This window comes from Pipra filicauda, unplaced genomic scaffold (assembly GCF_003945595.2).
Source record: "Pipra filicauda isolate LSUMZ 115617 unplaced genomic scaffold, ASM394559v2 scaffold141_size4267151_pilon, whole genome shotgun sequence".
Taxonomy (NCBI): Eukaryota; Metazoa; Chordata; class Aves; order Passeriformes; family Pipridae; genus Pipra; species Pipra filicauda.
In genome coordinates this window covers 2,293,965-2,307,696 of record NW_024103896.1, presented here as the reverse complement: position 1 = coordinate 2,307,696, position 13,732 = coordinate 2,293,965, and the positions used below count along the sequence as shown (strand labels likewise).

Below are 13,732 nucleotides of genomic sequence, written 5' to 3'. Positions count from 1 at the left end.
ATTGTTCTCAGAAAGAACACTTTTTCACCAAGACCTTTTTCTTAAAAGGCGAGAACTGTTTTATGCTTTTCTAAATGCATAACAGCCTGCTGCTATCCCCTTGCGTATGTTTACACTTCTATCAGTCTATGCTGCAAAGAAACCATGCAAGATCAAACCTGCAGATGAAATGGTAAACAAGTTGGTGTACATATATTAAATAGGGTAGTTAATAACATGTGAATTGCCTAACTGTGAGCAGTGGTTGCAGTTTCGCTTTGACTGTGCAAGTCTATTGCCGTAGTCTTTGCTGGGTGAAAGACTGGATGTTGCCAAGTTGCCCCAGCAAAGTTCTTGCTGTCACTCATGCCTTTTGGAACTTGTGGAGACTATGGAACTCTGTGCCAAGTATTTTAATAAACTTTATGATTATGCTTCTCTAGGCTTTCATTTTCATCTCCCCCTCCTTCCCCCCCCCTTTCCTCAGCCTCCCCATGCTCAGCATATAATTTGAAATTCCTGACAATCATGAAGTAGAGGGAAGCAATTTGTCAGCCTCTAGGCAGTGATAATTATTCACAGGGGAGCTAATTCAGGTGATAACATTGCAGAGATCCAATTAAGGCTAAATTCTACATTTTGTCATTATGCTCTCAGTGTGAAAGGGTAAGGTAGCAGAGAAGGAAGGGAAAACTTAAATGTTAGCATGAATGATCTTATTCTGGTGAGCTGCAACCACATGAAGTACTAATTGGTACTGTCGCCAGAAGAAGCAAGGACTGAAAGGATATGGATCACTGTTACCAGTGGTCTTGCTGTTGGGCAAGGTCAGGTTGGAAGTGTTCTGGTTTTCAATGCATCTTGAACCTTCTCTGACCTGAATTAGTTTTTTTTTCCAGACCAAACACAAAGGGACTTTTTTTGTCAAGAGCTTTGGTCAGCTCCCTGAATATGCATTTTATGAAAAGCTACAATTGGATGTGTAGAGATAGTCCAAGCTTACTTTGCTTGGGGTAAGCAAGGAAACTAAATTGTGGGGAACAGTGGTACAAGTCCAAGCCAGTAACTTCAGGTTAATTTCAGTTGTCACAGGTATAGAAGGCTTAGATAAAATTTATTAAAGAAGCTCTGACATTAAATCATGAGGACTCCCTTGCTTTCTAAACTCCCTCTCAGAGAGGAGACTAGGTGAAGCTGAAGCCAATCTTAGCCTTGGATTGTGTCAACAGTTTAAATGTAAGGAATTACAGAGGAGTGAGTGAACCGCTTTTGTCCTGCAGGTTTTAATGATTGGCAAAATGAAAATATTTATATAAAATTAATCATTTTTTATTACAAATGATCAGATAAAAGATCTTAATCCGAATTATTTACTACACAATATAAAAGCTAAAACTACCAGTAGTATAGTATAAGATAGGATAGTGTACTATATTGAAGCAATTATTGAAGCAATTATATTAAAACTAGCAAAAAGGAATTAATTATTAGAGATTTTATATCATTCACCCATATCAACGCTCGTGGGGAGATCTCTTCCTCTCAGCCTTGAGGAGTATCCTTGAAGGGTGTCCCTACACAAGGGAAGAATCTCTACACCAACACTTCAAGAAGGGTTATGTTATAAGAACCTGACTGTATGAAAGAGAACTGGACTTCTATAGCATAAGGTAGTTGACTGCTAGTCACACATTTACAGGCCAGCTCCCATCTTATCTGTCACGTCCAACTTCGAAAAGCAGAATGTGTGCTTGGAGTTTGGTGGACCAGGGTAGTTTTAGCATTTCAACACCAAAACATCACCCTGGCGCCACCAGTAACTCATCACAGATAACTTGCATGACAGCTTGCATTGTATGCATTCTCTGATTGGATTCTAGGCCTTATTTGGGTAGGCCCTCCTGCCACATCAGTGTACACGTAAAGGGCTAACACAGAGTCCTGAACAACTTACTGGTTTGAACTGCAGCAAAGCTCAATTACTCCTGTGTCAGTATTGACCTGGTAAGCTCTGCTGAGAACTGAGGCTTATTAACTTGCACACTGAGCCAAGCTGAGATATTTGTACTGCATCTGGACTAGCCTAGTTTTCCTGTGTGCACCAATGAGCCTGGTTTTCTGCTCGTTTATGAAGCCTGGCTGTGGTCTGCCTCACTAAAGCTGCTATGCCCTGGTGCTTCACTACAGGAGTCTTTGATGTCTTAGCTGCTTATCTAAATAGCACTTGCCAAACCATAAATGCAAAATCTGTTCTCCTATTCCAGAGTTGTTCCAACAAATGCCCCAAACCTCTGAAGCAGAAAACCACAAAAGTCTCAGTCACCTTTGTTAGCATATATTTTTTGCAGTCAAACCCATACAAGTGGCTGTGTCTATGTCTGAGCAGTCTGTTTGAGAGGCTTTGTGTTTTACATATTATTATAATGTGTTTGTAGTGCAGTAGCACCTTCAGCATTGTGCCCAGCACTGTTAGTTCAATTCATGTACAATAATTACAAAGGTAGCTTATGTCTCAGTTAGGCACTAAGGAAAAAATAAATGTTTGTTCAGAAATGTACTTGTTTTCAAGGAAAATGTTCTCTTTATGGATGAACTCTTTACCGACAGGGACTCATGTAAAAAGCTGGGATCTAGCATTTGGTTTCTATTCTTACAACTCAGGGCATGTCTCTTTCAATGGATTATTTTGGTCAGCATGTGCAAGAGAACTTGAGGCAAATTACCATATGTTGCTGTAAATCTGTAGCTGTAATGCCAAGTTGATGATTCAAGTTTGCTGTTTTCCTTTCTTTGTAGTGTATGTATGTAGTAGTGTATGATGTAGTGATTCTGCTGTCCTTCACTGAGTATGCCAAGCATAGTTGGTTTTTTTTTAGCTAGAGAGCTTAATCAAAGTAAATAACTATACTCTAGGCAGCACAGGGAAATAAATTAAGATCTATATAGGTTGCAATAATTGAAAATGTGTAATTATCTGCTCATAGAAAAGCCAACAAAAGAGGATGAGAAAGAGTACAGACATACCAGTGGACACGGGGTTCAGTGGATGCAGGGTTTCTTCATTAGCTTACAGTCTGTGATTTCCCCATCCCGCCCCTACTAAAACAGCATAGCATTGAGATATATGAAAGATATTATATTAAATGAAGTGAACTAAAATGTAATATGGGTTAAAGGGTTGAATGTAAGACTAGAAGTAGATGGCTGAAAGCAATTTAAAGTCACACTTAAGGACTGTATAAAACACAGTAAAGATCAAGAATTATTCATTCAGAGAAATTTAGTAGCTCTTTGACATGATCTATCTGTGCATACTCTAGTGTTTCGGATTTTTCTTATTTTTTTCTTTCTTTATCCCAGTCTGTCCTTCTCATGCCTCCTGGAATATTTCCCAGGAATTTCTGATTTATTTTTTTTTCAGTACTACCTGTTCCTTTGTCTGTCACAGACCCTGTATCTCTGTTTGGGATGTCATCAGAAAGTTCACAACAGTAAAGGCAAAGTGTGACACTTTAGGGAAGAATGGAGCAGTAGGAAGTGCTGTTAATCCTTTTGGAAACCCAAAACCTCTTTGTCACTAAATCTCTCTGTTGAGGAAAAGAAATAGAGAAAGAAAAGCAGAAATTGAGAGAACAAATATGAAACATAGCAAATGTTATTTTTATGCTTTATTTGGTTGTGAAAGTGAATTAATTTAAATTGAATTCAATAACTGAAGTAATAGGCTAAAAAAAATTCAGCTATTATCATTTTGAAGTCATTGGAATTCAGTCATCAGTTCATGATGAACAAGGAAAGTAAACAAACCCATCGCCAGATAAATGTTTTGCTATATCCATATGTAGCAGGATCTTTAGTGGTTCATATGCAAATTCATGTCTTCCTTTTTGTCTTTTTGGCTCAAGGTTTTAAAGTCTGATCTTGTGAGATTATATATTTGTCTGTCTTGAAAAAAGTATATGCTTTGCTTTATCCTTCTAAATCCATATCAATAGTCAAATTTTTCAGGCTGTGTGGCTACTATTGCTACTCTTAGGAAATGCCAGATCGTGTTATTTAACTCATAGCCTATGGATCATGACAGGCTTTTGAAGAGTTAAGCATCAGAGAAGTACAGTCCTTTAAAAAGTTTTGTGAATTCGAGCAGCCACTGAAATTTTAATATAAAATTGTCAAGCTTTGGAGAAAACTGGGAGCTTAAGGGCTTTTCCTGTTGATTTACTAGGTTCCTTCTGAGCTTAAAGTACTTCTGCTAGATTTGTCAGGTTAAAACTAGATACTTCCGTAATTGCTATTAGACCTACAAAGAAAAGGTTTTCAGGAATCATCTGACTGCTGTCTTAAAGTCTGTTGTTGGTTTACAGAGTCACTGCACCTTTTAAGCCTTATTCAAACTAGACAGCTTCTGAAATAATGTCTATGTTTATATTTAAAAACTCCAGTTGTCCAAAGCCTCCACCAGTCACTGTGGAGATGTATCACACTCTGAAGAAAAAACTCAAAAGTTTCACACCTTCCCCAGCCCTTTCACTGCCACTTCACTGTTTAAAATCTGTTCAGTACCTTCAGTGACCAAATATCATTCCATCTCATGATGGCTCCTTGTTGCTCTGTATGAAGGGACTGATTGAGATTATTGAAATGCAGGTATTTCAACTTCAGCACTTCTTTCAAATATATCTGCACAATGTGAATGGTACAGTTGGCTGTAAAAGTGGGGGTGGAAATGGGGGCTGGGGCAGGACTGGATCCAGCTCTAATGTCAGAAGAAGTGGTTCTGCAGCTGCCTCTCCACTGTGCAGGGAAGGCTAAAGGGGGATGTGGGCCCCAGGGCAGAGCTTGTTCCTAATAAGATGAAGAAGCTTATGATCAACATTTTTGTTCCAGTCCATGCTGCATTATTTATAAATACTGTGCACAGTGCAAAGAGGTGCCTCTTAGTCCAATATATTTTTGTCTTCTTCTAGCTGGAATTAGTGTTTCATAGCTTTGATAGATATGTGCTGTACAAACACATAGTATTATGTGTTAAAAATTAATTTGTTCTGGTTCATTTTTTATTGAGCCAAGAGGAACAAGAATCTGAAGATTTTCCATGGTAACTTAGCAGCAGCAAAACAGAAGCCAAGGCTGAGGTATTTCTGGTTGTTTACTCTGATTCCCAGTACAATGAATTCTACATTAGGTATTAGACACCTTTATACAGATATCCTGAATTTAGAAATTAGCATGTTGCTGTATCATAGAATCGTAGAATGTTTGGGGTTGGAAGGGACCTTAAAGATCATCTAGTTCCAATCCCCCTGTCATGGGCAGGGACACCTTTCATTAGAGAGACATTGATTCTCAGCACATCATAGAAATTCTCAGTTATGAAGTTTGTAGAGTTACAACTGAAATTTGGCTGAGGCAATTTGTGAAGACTGAATCTCGTATCTGGGACTGGTTTTATGTAATGACTGTTAAAGCCACTGTTCCATCTCCCTGTCTTCTTTGAGGCAGTGAACCCCCACAGGCCGCTGAACTTCAGGTTAAGGCTCCATGGGCAAAATTCTCCTGGGAAGCTGCACAGCTGGTTGCAATGCAATCTGAAATCCACATGAGAAATGCAGCTTTTGGAGACATCGCAGTAGTGAAACCTGAACACGTGATAATATCAGACTGGGTGACAGAAAGCTCTACTACATAGGACTGGAAGGAGAAACTTGATAAAGATACAATTGCATCAGGGATTTTCAGAAGAAGGTACTGAGGGAACTGGAGAGACATATGAAATGGCCATAATTAAATACTCCTTACAAAGAGAGAGAATATTTTTCTTGAAAGATGTATGTGTGTATATATATATAAAGAAAATCCAAATGGATATGTTAGTTTTAAATACATGCTATATCTACATACACATTGCAAAATTTTTCACTAAAGCTAGTTAGTTGCCTAGTATCTCTCTTGAGTCAGTGGAGTGCACTTGGCACTTTCAGAGTACAATTCATCTCATCCAGAAGTAGACATGGAAAATTGCTCAGGCGAATCATGCCCTAAAAATGTCTATTTCTCACAGTTGAGTGGAAGGAGCCTTAGGTGATTAGCTGAGATGTAAACATCTATATTAGAGACACTTCAAGTTGTGTGATCTGAATCCCACCCACACTGAAAATCTTTCTCTTTCGCTCTCATACACACGCACAGAGTATTCATATACATACCTAGAAGAAACTGTAACATCAAACTCTACGACTGTTGTCTCTGCATTCTTCTGCAACGTAGCTTTGCAACATCAACAATTTTGTTTAATTAAGCTAGTTTGTTCCCCATATTCTTATCCCCCAGGATTCCTTCTGAATTCATTTGTCACTTTAGTTAGCGCTACCAAGGATCCACATACACTCAGTTCATGGTCATCAAGCTGGATGAGTTTATGACTCCAGCATCTCACTGTAGTTTCTTTCAGTATTTAGAGCACTGTAGGTCAATCAAGATTTCTGGAGAGCAAATGTGAGTTTGGCACCTAGACATTATTTTTTTGTTTTAATGAGGAAATAGCTATAGCTTACATAGCTATGCCTGTACTTTAAAGGCATGATAGAACCATTACAATTCCCTTTGCTGAACAGTAAGTGGAGGAAAGTGGAATTTTAGTACAATTTGTTCACCTACCTCAAATTCCTAGGCAATTGAATGGTCCAAATTATAGCACGGAGTGGAAACATGCATTCAGAAAATCTGTCATAAATGGTATAATGCAGACATGTTTGGAAATGGCCAGACAGGTACACACATAAACTACAGCCCTGAAATGGCTTATTGGACTTGAAATTCCTTTTCAGGCTGGAAAATTGAAACCTGCTTGGGACATTACTCATTTCACACATACTGGTTGAGTTTCTGAATATTCAATTACTACTTTTTAGCAGTTCTTCCTCTTAATATAGATTTTTTTCCAGATTCTCCTGGCACTAGTATTCTCATTGGCTTCAGTGAGAGCTGCTTGGATTCAGAACCAAGAAAATAGTGTAAATCTTTATATTTCAAAGCAAGGAGGGTCATTCTCTGTGCTTGAGAGACCATTTCCCCAGGGGGAGGTTTAGAAGCTGAACAGTATCACTGAAAAACTATTCACTTGGGTCTTCATTAGTTATCAGAAACACAGGAGAACAGTGAAGGATGAGGGATATGCTGGAATATAAGAATCACCTAATGCAATGGGCAATAAATCCAGTAGTTATTATTTATTACTTTGAATGTCATGTTTAAAGCAAAAACATCTAAATTGAAGAAGGAAGAAGGAAGAAGACACCAATTCTTGTCTTTGACAAAGCAAATGTAGTATTTTCTTACAAAATTCAAACTGTTTATGTGCTTAGAGGCATTTACAAAAATTACAGCATTCATTCTTCTTCTGCTAAGAACAGAGTAAAGAAAAAATTAAAAATTTCAACTGAAAATTGAAGAACAGAGAATATCTGGAGAGATCTGTTTTGTTGGGGGTTTTCTTAAGGTGACCTCTCATTGATGTCAGGGGGAGCTGTGAGCATTTCACATATCTGTATATTATGTCAGTGAAATTTTGACAGGTCCTTAACTGAAGTGTCTTAACTATTAACTGATGTGTCTTAACAAAGACTCACAATGGTGATGCCACTCTTAGCTGAAAGATGGATGTGAGAATTATTAATCTTGGACTACTCACAATTCGAAGACCTTCAGGCTTATAGTTTGATGGCATTCTGGTGCTAAAAAAAAACAGCCTGAAATGTGATGTTATAAATACAACAATATGCCTCACCAATAACCTAGGACTGTGAAAATCAATTTATTTGTTATATAGTCAGTTGAAACTATTAGTCACCTCATAAGCTACTACAGTTTTTCCTAACATTTACTACATTTCTTATTCATCTGATACTTTTTTGCGGTGTTGATACTAATGAACAGCTAAGGAAAAATGAAGTTTGTTTGCAATTTTTGATAATATTTAACAGACAAAGAAGAAGCAGTTAATAGAGAGTGAAAACTGAAGATATAAACACATCAGTCAAACAGTCTCATCTCTGCATCTGACACCAGCTCTTTCCTTCACATCTTCATGTTTATCATATCTGCTGCTCTTAGGTACCGAGTATGAAACGAGTTCACTCAGTTCCTTCCAGAGACGTGGGTGCGATGCAGTGTTAGCTGCAGCATGAACCAGCAGCCCAGCAAGCCTTTTATCAATGTTTCTCCAGTTGTGTTGAAAAGGGACAAAAAGCAGATTCATTTCCATGTGGTTGTGGCTTTGCAAATCATTGACTATTTTGTGTTCAAAATTGTGAGCTAATACATGTGGAAATGAGCACCTCAAAGGACTGGCTCAAAGGATAGCCTACAGTAATCTGAGATAATAAGCTCTGCCTAAAGTTCAGAATAGAAAACAGAATATAAATCACTCCTTATCAAAACCGTGCTTGCCTAATTCATTTTATCTTTATATTATAAGTAAAACTTGTTGGATTTTAAATAACTGGCTGAAACCTGGAATCATGTCCTCAGTACTGAATTATTGATGCCTGCTGAAACAGCTTTTCTATTAGCAACTTCAGAAGCCATAAGTAGTATGTACTTCTGGCCATTTTTCTTATTACTCGGTTTCATAAGTTATTGAAATAATGTCCCAGAACAGGTAGTATCCTTGACATGATGTCTGCTTTACAGAAGCAGCACACCTTTTTCTTTTCTTAAGAGGTGATTTAATAGCTTTTCATTGCGCATATATTGTGCTTTCCAGTTCCCTAGAGTGACTGCCTGCTTTCTGCTTCGGAGACTAGAAAGTGTCAGCTAGAATAATATCCAAGCCAGAAGATGATGAGGATGAAGATCTTGGCCACATGTGGGAATATGATTTGTCTGAAATTTTTATAACCAAGATAGACACAATTTCAGCCTCATTTCTAAGCAGAGACTCAGAACATGATCCATCAGTGTGGAGGGGGGGAGGTGAAAGCGAAGATAAACTGTCTGTGGCTTAAAATGGCTGAAAGTGAGTCAGCAAAACAGGCATTTAAGCTGTGTCTGTTCTATGTAAAAAGGCAGTCTTATCCAACTAATAGTTGCTTGTGATGTTTCCATGTCAACAGCTATAATAGTACACCGTTGGTTTGTGCAGTTCTCAACTGGAAAAGTACAAGACAGTAAGTTAGACCACAAACACAGAGAAGAAAACACTGAAATAAAAGCTTTTGTGAATACAGTCAAAAGTTGGAAATCTAAATATGTGCTTTGGCCCATAGCGCAGTGGCCAGTTTGAGAGAAAGAAGATGCTTAGCTCTATTGAAGAGTTTTCTACCTGAAATCTTCTACAGAAAAGTCATAAAGCCACTGTAGAACACGCTCTCCAAATCAGCAGTGTTGAAACAAAGCTGAGAAGTGTTGAAACAGGACATAACACTGCTGAAATGGGCAGTGGGAATTCCCATTCAAAGTTTCTTTCAATAAAGATAAATGAGGAGGATCTTTCATCTTACTGCTAGGAAGTCTATCTATGAGAAGGCAGGCCAGCCAAGTTTAAGTGATGAGGTTAAGTGGGACCAGTGGGCTTTTCTCACACTTTTACTTCTCATTAGGAATAGATATTGCTGTACTAATGCTATGGTGAGCCTGGAAGGATGGGGAATTGCCAACCTGAGTTGGGGATCATAGGGAGCTCCTCAGGAAGTCCATTTGATTGGTAAGAGTATGGTGCTTGGAACACCAAGGTTGTGGGTTCAATCCCCACACATGCCATTCACTTTTAGGAGCTGAACTTGGTGATCTTTGTGGGTCCCTTCCAACACAGTATATTCTGTGATTCACTGCCACCTCACCCTTGTAACAAGGAAAAAAGTACTGAATCAGAAAGATAGGTCCTCTCAGGCATCACTGACATCATGTAGAATAGACCCTGACTTAGATGCAGCTACTTTACTATTTTTGCTGGGAGTGGTGGTTGTGTGGTGCTGGTTGATACTTAAAGCTGGTGTCCAAGGGGACCCAGCTCAGCATGCCAGCCACAGCAGGCTGCTGTACCAGTGCAGGTTTTGCACTGCTTACCCTGTCTCTGTCTCTCTTGCACACCAATCTCTACAAGTAGGATTTGATCCTCTCTTAGCGTACCTCATATTCAGAACGAATGGAGTAAAACATTATTTCAGAGATTAACATATCACTGTGTGTCTATATATATGTGTGTGCACATCTGCATTCTTCCATGTCTCCAACTTCATCTTTTCTGAAGACTCTCATTGTGGCTCACACTTCTCTTGCATATTCTTGCTCTAATTGCTTTAGCTACAAATGTAGCAAAGAAAAGAAGACTATCAGTTATCTGGTGAAGAATTTGCCAGATGTTCCTCATTAAATAGGAATTATAATAACTAAACAGTCACCCACTTTCCATAGATTCTATTTCTTATGCTTTTTAATTGACCTTGCAGGCAACCACATTCCTTTACCCAACACACCTGCTTAGCAACACATAATACCTACTCCTATAAAAACCCCTGTTTACAGAGAAAGTAAAAACATGTTGCAATTTCTGCTCCCACATCTTCCTTCTAGTTGTTCAAGAGAGTTCTGGTATAGTGGGCAGCAGCTGAAAGCTTTCCGAAAAAAACTTGGACAGAGACAGTTACTTGACACCATAGAAGGTTTTGGGGTTTTTTAACCTCGTATTTCTAACCGCTTAGATTTTAGTTATGTCACATTGGAATAGTTTTTATCTTCAGGTGCTGCTCGTGATACATATCCTCCCCATTTCAAAAAAAGTATCAATATTTATTTCATTCTGTGAACCAAAAAGATCTGCAATTTTCCTTTTTCTTTTAAAAAGCACTATCTCTGCGGCCAGGCTTTTTCTTCTTGATGTCCTTGAGACATTTTACAGTCCAGGTAGAGGCTGCAGTGACCCACTGTAGTAATTACTCCTTTCTACAGAGACTGTAAGACAATTTGTACAGAAAAGGATCATAGGTTATCAATGATAAAATGGAAGAACAACCTAATTGCCATTCAGCAGTATTTTGCCTCTTTCTTGCAGATGATTCAAGATGCAAAGCCATACTTCAAGCTGTTCCCCTCTGTACCCAGCCAGTCAGATTGTTTGTCTGTCATTTTCCATGTTGCTGAGAATACTTCAGGAACTATTCTTGTAAAAAGTAAAGTTTAGTTTTTAAAAATGTCTGTGGTTTCTTCATGTATTTCTGTACAAGGAAACAGAACCCATCCTGAAAACAAATTGAGACTAGACAGAATCAAAATCATTTTCAGTAGCACTGCAGAAAACGTGGTAGAAGCAATGTTTCTAACACAGTTTGCAGATTCAAAATGCAATCGCCCTTTCAGTATAAGCACTGAAAGTAATTTTTCCTTTTCTGTACTGGCTGTGGATGTAATACCCTGTGTTTCATCCAGACATGACATTACAGACACAGTAACATCCACTGTTATTAATTTAATAGCAAATTCATCACATTATTTAATAACTTAGATTTTAATACTCTGTATTGTTTAGGACTCTAGTGTCTGGTCCTAATTTCATACCTACCTTTCTTTAGCAAAAAAAGGGTGAGCTACAGTGACATTAGCAACGTCAGAACTAGGTTCCTAAAACCTCTACCAGGGTTTTGAGTAACAGCATAGCTTCAGTGCACGGCACTTCATCAGATCTGATTCACATGAGTTTCATTCTGCTAAAGTTAGCCCCAACTAAACTGCAATTAGAGTCATCAGTCTTTACCCTGGTTAAAGCCAGAATCGTGAGATGTTCCAGACGTAAAAATGAGAATTCTTCCTTCATCATTGATATTTGCATGTGGATTCATATTGAAGGCCTAGTGAACTTTAGCAGATCTTTCAGCAAAACTGAACTGGTCATGAATTTTCATGATAAGTCTTTGAAAATCTATTTGTCTACTTATACTTTAATAATTAATTAGCATATCAGTAAGAAAAACAAAATACAAATTATTGTATTTTGTTTGTAAGTGGACCCTTACAAACTTCATATCAATTTCTGTGTTGGGCTTACTATCCAGTCAACACGTAGTGGTTACTGCTAGAAGATGATGGGTCAGTTTTCAGTCCAAAGCTTACTACATCTCCTGATGCACGTGCAGTAACCACAGGTTATAAGCTTCCATGCAAAACAGATATGAAACCTGGCAGTCAGGTGAGTTTCACTAATTTAGTGGCAAATAACTGTTCGTTCCTATAAATCTGATATCATTCTCCAAATGCCTGAGAATTTATTTAAATATCTGAAGGATATGCTGCCTTTTCACGAAGACCAATAAGTATAACTTTTTATTGTAGCTACTGTGTTAATGCGATCATCTTTTAATTTCTTGATGTTGTCAGAGTTGTAGTTTAACCTTAATTTGTATTATTGTTTGATGCTAAGATTTAGATTATGTTTAAACAGAACATAGACACACAGGGATTTCTTTTAAATTTCTTCTCCTCAGTGGTCAGTTTATCTGCCTTTGTCTATTTGCTACTCCACCAGCACACAGTCATTCATTTGGAAATGTCGCTTATAGGGTTCTCTTAAGAATATCAAAACAATTTAAAAATTTGGATAAAATTCAACAGATAGTTTTTCCTTTAATGAGGATTGCAGCAGCTTCAGCTGCAAGAAATCTGGAGAAAGTAATGTAAAAGAAATAATCAGCAGACAGGATATTTTTCTCACTGAAAGTATGAAAGAATAGGCAATTTGACTGAATTAATGACGTGAACATTATCCAGCATAATGCCAGAACTATTAATGAATTTAGAGCCTGTAGAAAATGGAGTTGTTTTCCTCTCAATAGAGTATGAAAGTCTGGTATGATGGGTAGGTTTTCAGCTACTTTAGTTTTAATTTGTATGTATTGCCATCTGAAAGACATCAGGCCTGGACAGACATAAGAATATACTCCCTTTTAATGTGGAGAGTGTGCAGAAGGATCAAAGTTTCCTTTCCCTAAACTTCTTAATTGCTATTATTTCCTTGCTTCAGTGCAGCAGCTTTTAATTTGCATTAAGATAAGCAAAAGGAAAATCCCTACTTGTTTTATAGGCATTTGAATTTTTAGGAAAGTACACTTCAATTATACTCAGGTTTCAATGCTGCTTTTTTAGGAAATTTTATAAAATATTAAGTTGCTGCAATTGCACTTTAGGTGTTCCATCTATGGATATGCAGTATATATCCCATCACGTTACACAAAAGATTTGCATTTATTTTTCTACTAGTTGCCTTGAGCTCTGAATATATTCCAGAGCTACAGTGGGCATCAATTTGAAATGGAATTTTATTAGATTTAGGAAGACCAGACCAATAAGTACATGAAATATGGGAAATACTTTAGATGTGTTTATTAAACATTCTGTAATAATTACGTCTTCTACAAAATCAATAAAAATCCGTCTGCAGTCAATATAACTAACGGTAATGTGGTGTGAATCAAGGAGTCATATGCTGCCATAGCTCAGATAAAACTCTTAGCGCTAGCAAGAATTTTACTTCAGGTTACTGTTTAGAAGTGCTCTGCCTGTTTAAAGAACACAAAGGATTTTCCATCCTATCTGAGTTCTTTCTCCAGGAAGATAAGTGGTATCATTCTGGAATTGAAGAGCTCAGATTCTGCATGATTTAGGACTTAAAGATACACAGTTATTGTTAGAGAGATATGGAGTGATGCTGAAGCACTACAATGAGCTGTTTGTCCATTGTAGTACACCCACTTACAGTTATTGG

At 37.7% G+C, this 13,732-nt stretch overlaps 1 protein-coding gene across 24 annotated transcripts in view; it reads left to right on the top strand.

Moving 5' to 3' along the window:
• The window catches only part of DLG2 (discs large MAGUK scaffold protein 2), a 995,087-nt gene that overhangs the window by 900,913 nt on the left and 80,442 nt on the right, over nt 1–13,732 (top strand). The window lies entirely within an intron of this gene.